Here is a 14759-nt window from a genome sequence, read left to right as displayed (position 1 = left end):
GATAATCACTTATGATGGTCACTCAAGCAAAATAGTTTTCCATCGGCATCAACAGTGGCTACAATATGCAAGGACTCGAAGTACCCGTCATAAGATAATGAAATTTTTGAGGGAGCAGGTGTAGCACATCCACTGGGTGAGGCGCACAGAGCCGGAATTTATAGTATAACTTCCAAAGGGCGCGGCGCACCCACAGAGCGCAGCGCACAAGAGAGAGCCTGAATGTTGGGATGGAACTAAGATACAATATTGAGATCGTTGCAAGGAACTATTAGTACTCAATATATAGAGAGGACGAGAGATCGCCCGCGTCTTATCCTCTACTATGGATACTCTCAACATGCTAACACAATCTATGAACCCACTCATGGCATCCTGGGACCCGTCGACGTCAAATCCACGGTGCATACGCATTCAGTCCACCTTATGGAGAACCACCCGCGAGCCCAGAAGAGATAATTTTGGGCGTTTACAGTGTTGTGTTTTGTCTTGTCCATGAGTCAAAATCTCCCACAATGACCCTTGTTTTCTGAGCAAGTTCAGAAATTTCTGCTCTGGTAGAAAAAGGCATGAAAAGCAAAGCTTTTCATCTTTTAAATTTACAATTCAAGCTTTTGACAAGAAGAAAAGGGCCTTAATCTCTTCTCCTACAGATCAATCTTTACCACCTTCTGAGAAGCAATTGGAGCTAGTGGATCCTGATTTTTATAGGATCGGCTATAGTAAAAGTTTTCGTGCTTATGGAGTAGAATTCAAGGAGGAACCTGATGGCATTGGAGTTTATGTTGCAAGAGATGTGCCACATCTTCGCAGACCTAGGGTGATTATGGAGGTTCCCATGGAATTGATGCTTACAGTCAACAAGAACCTCCCTTGGATGTTCTTCCCAGACATTGTGCCATTAGGGCATCCTATATTTGACGTTATTAACTCCACAGATCCTGAGGCTGACTGGGACTTGAGGTTGGCTTGTCTCCTTTTGTTGACTTTAGACATCAAGGATAATTTCTGGCAGCTTTATGGTGACCTTTTGCCTAGTGTCGAGGAGGAACTTCTTGAACTACAAGATGAAAATTTGGCTAGCATGATTAGAATGCAGCAACAACGTACAAGGAACTTTTGGAGAGAACACTGGTGTGCAAATGCTCCATTTAAAATGAAGCGGCTTGCTCGTGACCATGAACATTTTCTTTGGGCAGTAAGTATTGCACAATCACGTTGCATTACAATGACTATGACAATTGGGGCCAAAGCCCAGAAGGCCAATATGCTAATTCCATATGCTGACGTGATGAATCATTCATTTAACCCAAATTTTTCATATCAATGGCGTACAAAAGATCAAATGCTAGAAGTGGTCATCAATGCTGGGAAATCCATAAAGGAAGGAGATGAGATGAAATTCAGTTATATGGAAGAGGCAGCTGTTGAAGAGCTTCAGAAGGAATGCTGGATAATATTGGGAACGTTTCCTACCACTGTTGATCAGGATCTCAATATTTTAGAAGCTAACTCCAATGGTAGTAACAAAATTCGTGAAAGCACAATCAAACATCGGATTCATCGGAAGCAACTAATAAAAAAGATTATTGAATCTCTATCACTGTACATGGAAAGGATATTGTTTTGATCAGTCAGAAATTTCAACTTTCAGCATTTCGAGCTAATGTTTGAATTCAAAAGTTGTGCCTAGGATCTATTAATATTCATCTTGATAACAATCAAGAAAACCAATGTGGCTGCATTTCATTATCTTGTGCACCAGGAGAGGTAGAGAAGAAAGGACCCATTGATAATATTATAAGGTATTTTCGAGCTTAGAAAATTTCCAGCTGGGATCATCCGTTGACACGTCTTCCCTTTTATTAAAGGAAAAAGAGCTAAATACAAAACCATTTTTATGAAGAATTAGTTTTCATCAAACGCCAAAAGGTAAGCAAACAAGATGGTCCGGGAGTTGAATAGTCCTTCTACAACGAACAGCTCAGATTAGTTTCACGGCAATCGACTCATTCTGAACGCGTGTAACTTCTTCTCTTTGTCCTACATTGCCAACGCCTAAATTTAAAACATGTAACATCAACCGTATGCAATGAAATAAGCTACGCGATCTACTTTTGTTTTTAGTTGCAAATTAAAGGGAGTTACAGCTACAGTTTTCGCCTTCCTAGTGGTCATCAACAAAATAGAGTAAAAACTGTAACGCTGCTCCTTTAGCGATGGTTGGCTTTTCATCTTCAGTTAGTAATGATTAAACAATCCCCTGTTTTGGGTCGATCCATTTCCTGAGGGTAGAGTTATTTATTGCATGAAAAATCATTTTGTAAGGGTTGGAGTTTCTGGGAATAGCGTGGAGAAAAACGCAACACTTTCATTGTACAGTTTTGGCTTGGAAATTAATAGAATGATGCAGCTCTGATTCATGAGATCCCTGTGGTGTGAGTTTAGCAAATGTGTTTTTCTTTCTATGTTTCATATGTATTTTGTTATGTTTACCATCCATTCATAATCATTTCTGGTTGAATGCTCTTAAGTAGAAGAGGTAGAATTCAGTTTATGCTCTGCATTGTAAAGCATTCATATTTTGTATATCTTCTTCTGTCTGAAAAGGATTCATGTGTATGCCCTTTTTAGCTTTTCTCAACAATATTTCCACTCCATTTTATTTAAATCTGATTGTTAAACCTCCTAGCTATCTTGCCTCACGAAATATCCTGTGTCTTTGATTTAATTTCCCAGCTCATGCGGTTCTTTGGTCCCACACAGCCCGGAAAATTCAATCATTCAAAAATCGCCTTTTTCAATATCTATTTACTAGCCTAAAATCAGTATTCAATTTAAGTCATCTCAGACCATATTGTTTATTCCTCATTGAGCGTGACCCAGAGAGAGCCCTCTCCTGTTCTAGTAGGGCTCGCTACCAAACTGAGCGTGGTTTGTGGTTACCCTGAATTTTGCCTTCTTTCAGCCTAAGGCAGATTTAGGCCCTAACATAGTGGCGACTCCATTGGGGACAGAAAATGGTTTGCTTGTAGATTGTCTTACCCAGCACATATCTCAAGTTCAGAGCTGATTGTTGATGGTGGACAATGATCAGACATAAGAAGGTTGAAAATCATTCACCTAGCAACTCCATTCACTGAAGAATTCAGCAATCAATGCTTCATGGTGACTCCACTACAGGAAGATCAGTAGTTTGAAGAGTTTCAAGATGGAACAGGTTGCAAGAAGATACGCTCCCATGAGCCGAGGTCACATCCCAGGTTTTCCAAATGAAATGCCCAAGGTGGATTGGCTTCAAAACTTGCCTATGTTCAGAAACGTGGAAGGTAATGACGCTGCTCTTCATCTGGTGAAATTTCGCATTCATGTGCATAAATTAAAGATCAATTTTCCTAAAGACTATTTGATGAAAATCTTTATGGCTACTCTGGAAGACGAAGCCCGATCTTGGTATGAAAGTTTGCCACCTGCTTCTATTTATTGTTTAAAGGATTTTCATGCAATATTCTTTGAAAGGTATAAAGAATCATATCCATCCTTGGCTTTAGTTCAGGACTGTTGTAGCCATGTTCATAGTTTTATTGAAGATCTTGAGAATTTTTATGGGCGTCATGACTTGGTGGACGGAGAAATCATGGAAGCATTGTACGAAAATTCATTTCAGCAGCATAAAGACAATCATGAAAATTTGCAGCAGGATCAAGATCTTAGTACGGTGGAAGATGAAGGAATTTTGCATCTTGACAGTCAACAGGAATTACATGAAATGGATCAGCTGTATGAGGAAAATTTGTATACAACTTCACTTGAAATTAATGAAGAAAATCATTGTTTGAGCAGAAGACCACAAAAAGTATTATCTCCTCAGTCTGAAGACGAGATAGATCAACTCTTGTACGGTCATGTTCCAGCTCAAGTTAACGCCGATCTACAGTGTGCACATGGTCAAGAAGGTGACGGTGGAACTTCTTCCTCTTCTGAAAAGGATGACAGTCCTGTAATCAGTTTTATAGATCAGCAGGTTGGAGATGTCCATATGGCTGAAAGTGATGAAAGAAAAAGTGTCGTTTCAGATCTGTCCATAGAAGATAACAGCATGTATGAAAGTCCAGTTCCCATTTTAGAATGTGATGAAGTTAAGTCACCCATTTCAGATTTAGATTCAGATTGTGAAGACCAAGAATACCTTGTACTGAATCCCATGGAGAAGAAATCTGCTGCTGAAAACATCTGGAATAAAGAAGGCAAAGTTACGGATCCAAATGTTCTCATGTCATCATAACAAAGCCTTCATAAAGAGGTAATCCAATCAGTTCATAAACAACAAGTTGAGATTTGCGGTCAAGTAAGTGAAAAAGTTTCCTTGGATGAATCGTTGGTAGATGATAGAAATGTCATGCTTGAGTTTCACGAATCATTTGAAGTTTCTTTTCTCATGATTGATGAATGTAATGAGAATCTGGATGTCATATCATATGAAGATGATCAAAACTATATTCAGACTACCGAAGATCAGGCCATTCAGGATTCCATTTCAAGTTCTTCTTCCTATGTTTCATGTTTTGAAAGGTTCTTTGAAGAGGAAATCTGCTCATCTATTTGTTCAGAATTTTTTGAGGACCAGGAACATGCTTTTACTGAAGTACATTATGAAGGAATATTAGAATCAAAAGAGAAAGACACCTTGCTTGTTCAGCAGGAGGAAAATCTTCATGTTTTTCAGGATCCAATGGCAGAGTTGTTGCAGTCAATAGTGAAGGTGATCATTGCAGTATTCAGTGATGAAGGAGATCATGGTCAATTATGTTTTTGGATGCCCAGTTACAAGTATCTACTATTGACCAGGAGATCTGAACAGGAGAATCAATCACGAAGGCATCTGCTTGATTGGTTACATTAGCATTTTGATATAGTTTGATCGTCTATTTCCTTGTAAGAAACACAGGTGGCCATGTACTGCCACCAAGCTTTAAGTTTTAAATCTAGGTCTTTGTCATTTTGAGTTAGTTTGTTAAAGTCAAGTTTTTTCAGTCATTTTAGCAGTCATTTCAGTTTAAAGTTGAGTTAGTTTGAGTCAAATTTTTAGTCAATAAATGAGTCCAAGTCTTGGTGTTGTTTGTTGAGATAATGACTCCATAGCCCAATGGATGAAGGCACTGTCTGCTCTCCCAAATATCTGCAGTTCTTGGCACCTCCAAGGAGCTGGAGCTACCATCCCCATTGGAGCCAATGTTAGAGTTGGCCTTGTCAGTCCTTTGTCAGAGATCAAAACTCTTTTTGCATTTCATTTTTAGGTGTCTTGCTTGATTCACTCAGTTGCATTCCGCTAGGGTCATGCCATAATCTGACGGAAGGGTCTTGTCAGTCATTTCCCCTCATGCCTTATCCAGCTATTTAGGTCTGTTTGTCAAATCATTTTAAAGCTCATTTACAGTCTTGTTCTAAATCTCTTGGTCAGCAAAGAGTTATTAGGTCTAGGGTTTAGTTGATTCAGTCCTCAAAATGTCCAATAAAGCCAGCAGGCCAGAGGGAGGTTTGGATTTTCATCATTAATAATTCTCAGGGATGATTCCTCTTCAAAACTCTGTTTTGAAGAGGAAATTGTCAAATTGATTGTTTGTAATGAGTATGTCTTTTTAGAGGTCCTCTGTCATGAATTACTTTTACTGCAGCCTTGGTTATCCTTCGCTAAGACACGCCACCATCCCTGCAAAGGACAACAAAGAGATTCATTATTCAGGCCAAGATTAAAGACGAAGTTCATTGTAAGAAGTGTCAAAGTCTTCAAATAGTGGGTTTGTAAGAAGCAAAATCAAATTCTCAACTATGTAAGGTAAATCCATTGTTTTTACAACCCATCTGCATGCCAAAGATATCAAAAAAGCCCAAGTGAATGTGGAGGAGCAAAATTGAGTCTAAAGACCGGAATTATGGAGAAATGTTGAGCATGGCGCACTGGGCAGAGTGTGAGGTGCACAGAGCTGGAACAGAAAATTTTTGCCTCTGCTCTATAAAAACTCGAATTCCTTGCTCCAAATAAATTTCTAAGGCTGTGAAACGCTTTTGGACAGTGTTTGGTGCGATTGGATAAGGAGAGTGTAGTGAATTTTGTTGAGTTTATCAAAGAAAGAAAAATTATCTGAGGACTGTGGATGGAACTGCTGTTGTACAGTATCTTTTAAGGGTGTGAATGTTTGTAAAGTTATAAAACTTGATACAGGCAGCAGATCTAACTGTAGCATTTTATCATGTGCTTGGAAGGCACTAAGGGTGTTGAGTGAATCTTTTGCTAGCACAACACAATCTCGACCTTCGTCAGCAGATGGTGATGGACTGCGCAAAGCTGGGGAAAGAAATAGAAGTCATTGATGTGCTAGATATGTTGCGTGTAGTGATGACATTCCTTTCATGGGAGAATCTTGTAGCAAACATGTTGATAATGTTACTCATTTGAAAAATTATAGACTAAGGTTAAGGACAAGAGCTCATATGAGATGGAGAGCATGCTATTCACCTAATTCCAGTCGAGAGTATCCTGATACAGTTACCGTTAAAACGCCGTGGGAGGTTCTGAAACCAACTATTTCATATCTGTCATCTGCACATCTGCAATTGGTCAAAGATGCTCTTAAGTTAGCCTTTGAAAGCTCACGATGGGCAGAAGAAGATAAGTGGGGAGCCATTCATCATACATCCAGTAGAAGTTGCCTGTATCCTTGGCGAGCTTGAATTAGATTGGGAATCAATTGCAGTTGGCCGCTTACACGATACTGTGGAAGACAGTAATGTTGTTACTTTTGAAAGGATAGAGGAAGAATTTGGTCCAGTTGTACGTCGCATTGTCGAAGGAGAAAGAAAGGTTTCCAAGCTTGGTTACACAACATGTGTACTCTGCCTCACATGCCGCCACATAAACAACGTAGCATCGCTTTAGAAACATTGAAGATTTTTGCGCCTCTGGCTAAGTTGTTAGGGATTTACCAAATCAAGTTAGAGCTTGAAACATTATCCTTCATGTATACAAATCCAGATAAATTTGCTGACCTGAAAAGAAGAGTTGAACAGCTAAACAAAGAACAGGAAAAGGAACTTTCTGAGGCAAAAATAATTTTGGGTGCAACAGTTATCGATTATGCTTATCCATTACATACATAGATTGGAAACAAAATGATAGCTGCAAAAGTTAACAGGAAATCTTGTGTCCCCAATGCATGCGCTTGCAAATGCTGAAGTTGTGGAGATAATCACTTATGATGGTCCCTCAAGCAAAATAGTTTTCCATCGGCATCAACAGTGGCTACAATATGCAAGGACTCGAAGTGCCCATCGTAAGATAATGAAATTTCTGAGGGAGCAGGTGCGATGCATCCACTGGGCGCGGCGCACAGAGCCGGAGTTTATAGTGTAATTTCCAAAGGGCGCGGCGCACCCACAGAGCGCGGCACATTGGGTTTGCGCGCGGCGCACAAGAGAGAGCGTGAATGCTAGGATGGAACCAAGATACAATATTGAGATCATTACAAGGAACTATTAGTACTCAATATATAGAAAGGACGAGAGATCGCCCGCATCTTATCCTCTACTATGGATACTGTCGACATGCTAACACAATCTATGAACCCACTCATGGCATCCTGGGACCCGTCGACGTCAAATCTACGGTGCATACGCATTCAGTCTGCCTTATGGAGAACCACCCACGAGCCCAGAAGAGATAATTTTGGGCGTTTACAGTGTTGTGTTTTGTCTTGTCCATGAGTCAAAATCTCCCACATTGAGCCTTGTTTTCTGAGCAAGTTCAGAAATTTCTGCTCTGGTAAAAAAAGGCATGAAAAGCAAAGCTTTTCATCTTTTAAATTTACAATTCAAGCTTCTGACAAGAAGAAAAGGACCTTAATCTCTTCTCTTACAGATCAATCTTTACCACCTTCTGAGAAGCAATTGGAGCCAGTGGATCCTGATTTTTATAGGATCGGCTATAGTAAAAGTTTTCGTGCTTATGGAGTAGAATTCAAGGAGGAACCTGATGGCATTGGAGTTTATGCTGCAAGAGACATGCCTCATCTTCGCAGACCTAGGGTGATTATGGAGGTTCCCATGGAATTGATGCTTACAGTCAGCAAGAACCTTCCTTGGATGTTCTTCCCAGACATTGTGCCATTAGGGCATCCTATATTTGACGTTATTAACTCCACAGATCCTGAGGCTGACTGGGACTTGAGGTTGGCTTGTCTCCTTTTGTTGGCTTTCGACATCAAAGATAATTTCTGGCAGCTTTATGGTGACTTTTTACCTAGTTTCGAGGAGGAACTTCTTGAACTACAAGATGAAAATTTGGCTAGGATGATTAGAATGCAGCAACAACGTACAAGGAACTTTTGGAGAGAACACTGGTGTGCAGATGCTCCATTTAAAATGAAGCACCTTGCTCGTGACCATGAACGTTTTCTTTGGGCAGTAAGTATTGCACAACCACGTTGCATTACAATGACTTTGACAATTGGGGCCAAAGCCCAGGAGGCCAATATGCTAATTCCATATGCTGACATGATGAATCATTCATTTAACCCAAATTGTTCATATCGATGGCGTAAGAAAGATCAAATGCTAGAAGTGGTCACCAATGATGGACAATCCATAAAGGCAGGAGATGAGATGACATTCAGTTATATGGAAAAGACATCTGTTGAAGAGCTTCAGAAGGAATGCTGGATAATATTGGGAACGTTTCCTACCACTATTGATCAAGATCTCAATATTTTAGAAGCTGACTCCAATGGTAGTAACAAAATTCGTGAAAGCGCAATCAAACACCGGATTCATCTGAAGCAACTAATAAAAAAGATTATTGAATCTCTATCACTGTACATGAAAAGGATATTGTTTTGACCAGTCAGAAATTTCAACTCGCAGCATTCCGAGCTAATGTTTGAATTCAAAAGTTGTGCCTAGGATCTATTAATAGTCATCTTGATAACAATAAGGAAAACCAATGTGGCTGCATTTCACTATCTTGTACACTAGGAGAGGTAGAGAAGAAAGGACCCATCGATAACATTATAAGGTATTTTCGAGCTTAGCAAATTTCCAGCTGGGATCGTCCATTGACACGTCTTCCCCTTTATTAAAGGAAAAAGAGGTGAATACAAAACCATTTTTATGAAGAATTAGTTTTCATCAAACGCCAAAAGGTGAGAAAACAATATGGCCTGGGAGTTGAATGGTCCTTCTATGGCGAGCAGCTCAGATTAGTTCACGGCAATTGACTCATTCTGAACGCGTGTAACTTCTTCTCTTTTTCCTACATTGCCAACGCCTAAATTTAAAACGTGTAACATCAACCATATGCAGTGAAATAAACTACGTGATCTACTTTTGTTTTCAGTTGCGAATTAAAGGGAGTTACAGCTACAGTTTTCGCCTTCCCAGTGGTCATCAATAGAATAGAGTAAAAAATGTAACGCTGCTCCTTTAGCGATGGTTGGCTTTTCATCTTCAGTTAGTAATGATTAAACAATCCCCTGTTTTGGGTCGATCCATTTCCTGAGGGTAGAGTCATTTATTGTATGAAAAATCATTTTGTAAGGGTTGGAGTTTCTGGGAATAGCATGGAGAAAAACTTAGCACTTTCATTGTACAGTTTTGGCTTGGAAATTAATAGAATGATGCAGCTCTGATTCATGAGATCCCTGTGGTGTGAGTTTAGCAAATGTGTTTTTCTTTCTATGTTTCATATGTATTTTGTTATGTTTACCATCCATTCATAATCATTTCTGGTTGAATGCTCTTAAGTAGAAGAGGTAGAATTCAGTTTATGCTATGCCTTGTAAAGCATTCATATTTTGTATATCTTCTTCTGTCTGAAAAGGATTCATGTGTATGCCCTTTTTAGCTTTTCTCAATAGTCTTTCCACTCCATTTTATTTAAATCTGATTGCTAAACCTCCCGCCTATCTTGCCTCACGAAATATACTGTGTCTTTGATTTAATTTCCCAGCTCATGCGGTTCTTTGGTCCCACACATCCCAGAAAATTCAGTCATTCAAAAATCACCTTTTTCCATATCTATTTACTAGCCTAATATCAATATTCAGTTTAAGTCATCTCAGACCATATTATTTATTCCTCACTGAGCGTGACCCGGAGAGAGCCCTCTCCTGTTCTGGTAGGGCTAGCTACCAAACTGAGCGTGGTTTGTGGTTACCCTGAATTTTTCCTTCTTTTAGCCTAAGGCAGATTTAGGCCCTAACACTACCTCTTTTCCTACCTGGGTTCCTAGGAGCTAGTCCTGATGTTGCCTCCATTGTTTTCACCCCTTCGTTGTTCTGAATAGCATGGTTTTTTTTTTAAACTCGAACCTTTTGCCTGAGTTCTCCATAGGAATAATTGTTGCACTCTATTAAACTCCTCTTGAGGTAGCGAATCCATTCCTTTGGTAGTTCCTTGCTCCAGGAACTTTTCCAGATCTAGATGCTCCCTATCAAGAATATCCTGCAGTTCATGATCCTCTGTTCTCGCCTCGCTCGAGGTCATCTCTTGGTCCCTATCAAGTTCCATAGTGTTCGGCAGATCCTCCTTTTGTTGGTTTTTTTCAGGCATATCCTCCATGCTCTCTTCCTTTTCCTTCTCTACAAGGCTTTCCTCCAGTGTCTAGTTCACTTTATCATGCTCCTCTTCTTCTTCTAATACCTTGAACCTATTCTGACTTAACTGCTTTTCCTCGTTTCTTTTTTTTTGGTACGTTCTCCTTCCTTTACCTCTGCTCCCTGCTTTGTTGTAGCTTTCAATTTCTTTCCCTGATGTTGCTTTAGTTCTGCTTTCCATTTTGTTTAGGGGGCAGTCTCTGAACAAATGCATGTGTTCATGACATTTACGACATCTAAAAGGAACATGCTCATAGTCTACTACTTGCACCCATTCTTCATCAAAACCTTCTAGAATTATTTCATCCAGTAGAGCTCCAGAGAGGTCCATCTCTACACATATACGAGAAAAGGAGGTATACTTTCCTTGCATTGTGGCCTTTGATATTTTTACAAAATTCCCTAGTTTATTTCCTATTGCCTTTAATGATTATGGCTGCCAATAATCTAGAGGTAGGGAATAGAGCCTTACCCAAACCGGGACCGAAGTGAATGTCTCACGCTCCAGGACAAAATTCATCACCCAAGGCCACATATAGAGAACTACATTAGCATAGAAGTATGGCCCTCCTTCAAACACCCTATCTTTATCCTCTATGTTTGTAAAAACTACAGTGAAGAAACCCTTAGATCCAAGGTGCAGATCTGTATCCCCATTAGGTTTCCAATGATTCTTTATCCAAACATGTAAAGCTTTCTCTGTTGGCCATAACCCCATGAATTTACAGATGACTGCATAAGTCACCATGTGTTCCTTATGCGCTTGTAGCATTGGATCACTTAACACCACTCAGGGTGTGATGGTTTCCCTAGGCTTACATGGTCCAGTCCAATTTCTGGTGTCAACATTCTGATTTCCTCTTTCTATTTGCTTCTCCAGTCTGACTTCTTCCTACGTATCATCCTTCCTCTGTGAGCTTTTGTTTTCTATTTCACTCCTCCTCGAACCCCGGTTTTAGGCCCCAATAGTTTCTTGAATTGCTTAGAGACTACCTCACTGTAGGAGGGAGTGGAACTCCCCCCTCTTTCCTCTCCATGGTGCCCAACACTAAAATTTTGCTGTAAACCCTAGCTGTGTGATTTTTCTACCAGCACCATCGCGTCCGCTCCCTAGTTTCCTGTACCATTTTCTTTTTTCATTACAGTTGGCCAATCCATATTCACTAACTCCCACTGAACAATAGAACAATCTTTGAACCAAACAGCCAGTCGACCAGAAGCCCACCGCTCATAGATTGGGCGACATTTCAACCTACTAACCGTTGGGTTGTGTTATATTCTTTCCACGACTAGCCCACGTAGTTAACTGGGGGGTTAAAGGGGGGCGGAGCCCCCCCTTCATCGCACCGACTATGTAGCGGGGGGGTCATAGGGGGTTTGAGGGGTGCAGGTAACCCCACTCTATGGGGTCCAGGGCAACGCCCTAGAAGATTTTGGTTTTGGAACCTATGTTAGGTTGGGCGGACCCACCTATCGTTTTGTGCATGATTTTCGCACATGTTTTTGGATGTGATGGTTTTCGGTCCATGGTTTTGGATGCGATGGTTTTCGGTCCATGGTATTGGATGCTTCGACATGTATAAATATGTATTATAACATTGAAAGGAACATAATGAAAAATCAAGTTGGTAGTCCCGGTTTTGGGATCCAGGAGAAAATCTCTATGTATATGTGTTTTATGTGTTATGCTCTCGCATTGTTTATTTTCTATGTTTTAGAATTCGTATGTAGGTAATTTCTGTATGGGGATAAAACCTACATTTGGTATCATAGTTCTTTTGCCTTCAAGGGGATGCCTTTGTTTCTGAGGGGTTTCGCTCGGGCCTATGGTAGACCCTGTTCAATGGGAGATCTACAAGATTGATTCTGGTGGTGAAGAAAGATGGCGAGCAGTGGAAAGATAGAGATCGAGAAATTTAATGGTCAGAGTTTTGAGTTGTGGAAACTCAAGATGGAGGATCTATTGGTGGATAAATATCAGTGGATCATGGTAGATCCAGGTACTAAACCAACAGGAGTGTCCAATGAAGAATGGAAGAAGTTGTATCAGAAGGAAAAGAGCACAATACAATTGTGTGTCTTAGATTCAGTATTGCTGAATGTATCAGGGGAAGCTACGGCAAAGGCTTTGTGGGACAAGTTAGGGACTTTGTACCAATCTAAGTCTCTGGTGAATAAACTGTTCCTGTGGAAAAAGTTGTATAACCTGAGGATGAAAGATGGAGACTCGGTGACAGAGCATCTAAACGTGTTTAATATTTTGGTAAGTCAGTTAGCATCTGTTGATATTAAAATTTCAGATGAAGATAAGTGCATCAGTTTATTTTGTTCTCTACCAAATTTGTGGGATAGTTTGGTTATTGCAATAGGTAGCAATGCAACCGCCTTGCAATTTGATGAAATAGTCTCACCCTTGCTGACGGAGGAGATGAGACGGAAAAATATGGAGAGCTAGAATAGTGATGACTTGTCTATATGAGGACGGTCCCAGAACAGAAAAAATAAGTCATCGAGTGGGAGATCTAAATCTCCAGGAAAACTTGTAAAGGTGGTGTGCTGGAAATGCGAAAAGGAAGGGCACTACAAAAGGGACTGTAAATCTAAAGCTCTTGATAAAGGAAAGGGATCTGATGATGCTCCTTCTGCAGAGGTGAAAACCACCTCAGATGAAGGTGGGATGTGTACTTGGCTTCTTCAAGTACACATGTAGATCATGAGGCATGGTTGATTGACTCAGATGCATCTTTTCACTTCACTCCCCATAGAGAGTGGTTCTGCGAGTATGAGAAATATGATGGTGGTGATGTATTCTCAGGGGATGATAGGAAGGCTAGAATCGTTGGTCGCAGAAAAGTAAAGCTAAAGTTGCAAGATGGAAGGGTTAGAAAACTTCCAGGTGTTCTGCATATTCTTGCATTGGCCAGAAATATGATTTTTGTAAGCAAGTTAGATTATGCAGGTGTAAAAACAGTGTTCGATAAGGATACTTGCAAGATGGTTCAAGGAGCACTGGTATTGATGCAGGGAGTTTGGATTGGAACTCTGTACAAGCTGCAAGGTAGCACAGTTGTTGATGGGTGCAATAGTTCTGTGGTTCCTTAAAGTGGAGCAGAAAATCTAGTGGTCTCTGGAGACAAGACCATGTTGTGGCATCAAAGGCTTGGACATATTGGAGAGAAGGGCCTTCGAATACTTCATGGTAAAGGTATGGTAGAAGGTATGAGTAATAGCTCTCTGGATTTTGATTCCAGTGAAAATTTTGTATATGGGAAGCAGAATCGGGTGAGTTTCCCCTCTGGTGGTAAGAAGGTGAAACATATATTAGAGCTTGTGCATAGTGATCTGTTTGGACCTGTGAAGGTTCCATCAATGGGCAAGTCTGTGTACTATGTATCATTAATATGATGACTTCTCAAGGAATACATGGATATATTTCCTTAAGAAGAAATTTGAAGTCTTTGACAGATTTAGATAATTCAAGGCTCTGGTGGAAAACTAGACAGAGAAGAAGATAAAGGTGTTGAGAATAGATAATGGTAGAGAGTTTTGCAGTAAGGAATTTGAATAATTCCATAAGAAGTGTGGTATAGCATGGCAAAAGACTACTCGATATACATCTCAGCAAAAAGGAGTTGCAGAAATAATGAACAAGATGTTGATGGAAAGGGCAAGAAGCATGCTTAGTGGTGCCAGGTTAGGACAGGAATTCTGGGCAGAGGCGGTAGAGACAACATGTTAACTGGTCAACAGATCACCTTCATCAGCATTGGAGGATAAAACTCCACAAGAGGTATGGACTGGTAAGAAACCATCTCTTTCACATCTGAGGGTATTTGGATGTGATGCATATGTACATGTTCCAAAGGAGAAATGAACCAAGTTGGATAGTAAATCTGAAAAGTGCATCTTTATTGGGTATAAGGATGGTTTAAAGGGTTATAAGCTTTGGAACCCAATAAAAAGGAAGGTTGTGTACAACCGAGATGTGGTGCTCAGAGAGCTGAAAGATGTTATTAAACATGAATTCCAACCAAAGGAACCTGAGAAGATAGAAATTGAGCTAAAGGAGGAAGAATCAAACTCTACAGTAGAGGAGGAATCAGAAGATGAAGA

The 14759-nt window shown here is 40.2% G+C and overlaps 3 pseudogenes; all 3 read left to right on the top strand.

The window, feature by feature from the left end:
• Positions 1 to 325: 325 nt before the first annotated feature.
• Positions 326 to 1630, top strand: LOC149141142 (protein PLASTID TRANSCRIPTIONALLY ACTIVE 14 pseudogene; annotated as a pseudogene).
• Positions 1631 to 4099: 2469 nt separating this feature from the next.
• LOC149141141 (putative GTP diphosphokinase RSH1, chloroplastic pseudogene) lies at positions 4100 to 7158 on the top strand (annotated as a pseudogene).
• Positions 7159 to 7365: 207 nt separating this feature from the next.
• Positions 7366 to 8892, top strand: LOC149141140 (protein PLASTID TRANSCRIPTIONALLY ACTIVE 14 pseudogene; annotated as a pseudogene).
• Positions 8893 to 14759: the final 5867 nt, after the last annotated feature.

Source organism: Pinus tabuliformis, chromosome X (assembly GCF_031772625.1).
Source record: "Pinus tabuliformis cultivar Carrire ecotype Pingquan chromosome X, CPIR1, whole genome shotgun sequence".
Lineage (NCBI taxonomy): Eukaryota > Viridiplantae > Streptophyta > Pinopsida > Pinales > Pinaceae > Pinus > Pinus tabuliformis.
This window is presented reverse-complemented; position numbering and strand designations above follow the sequence as displayed.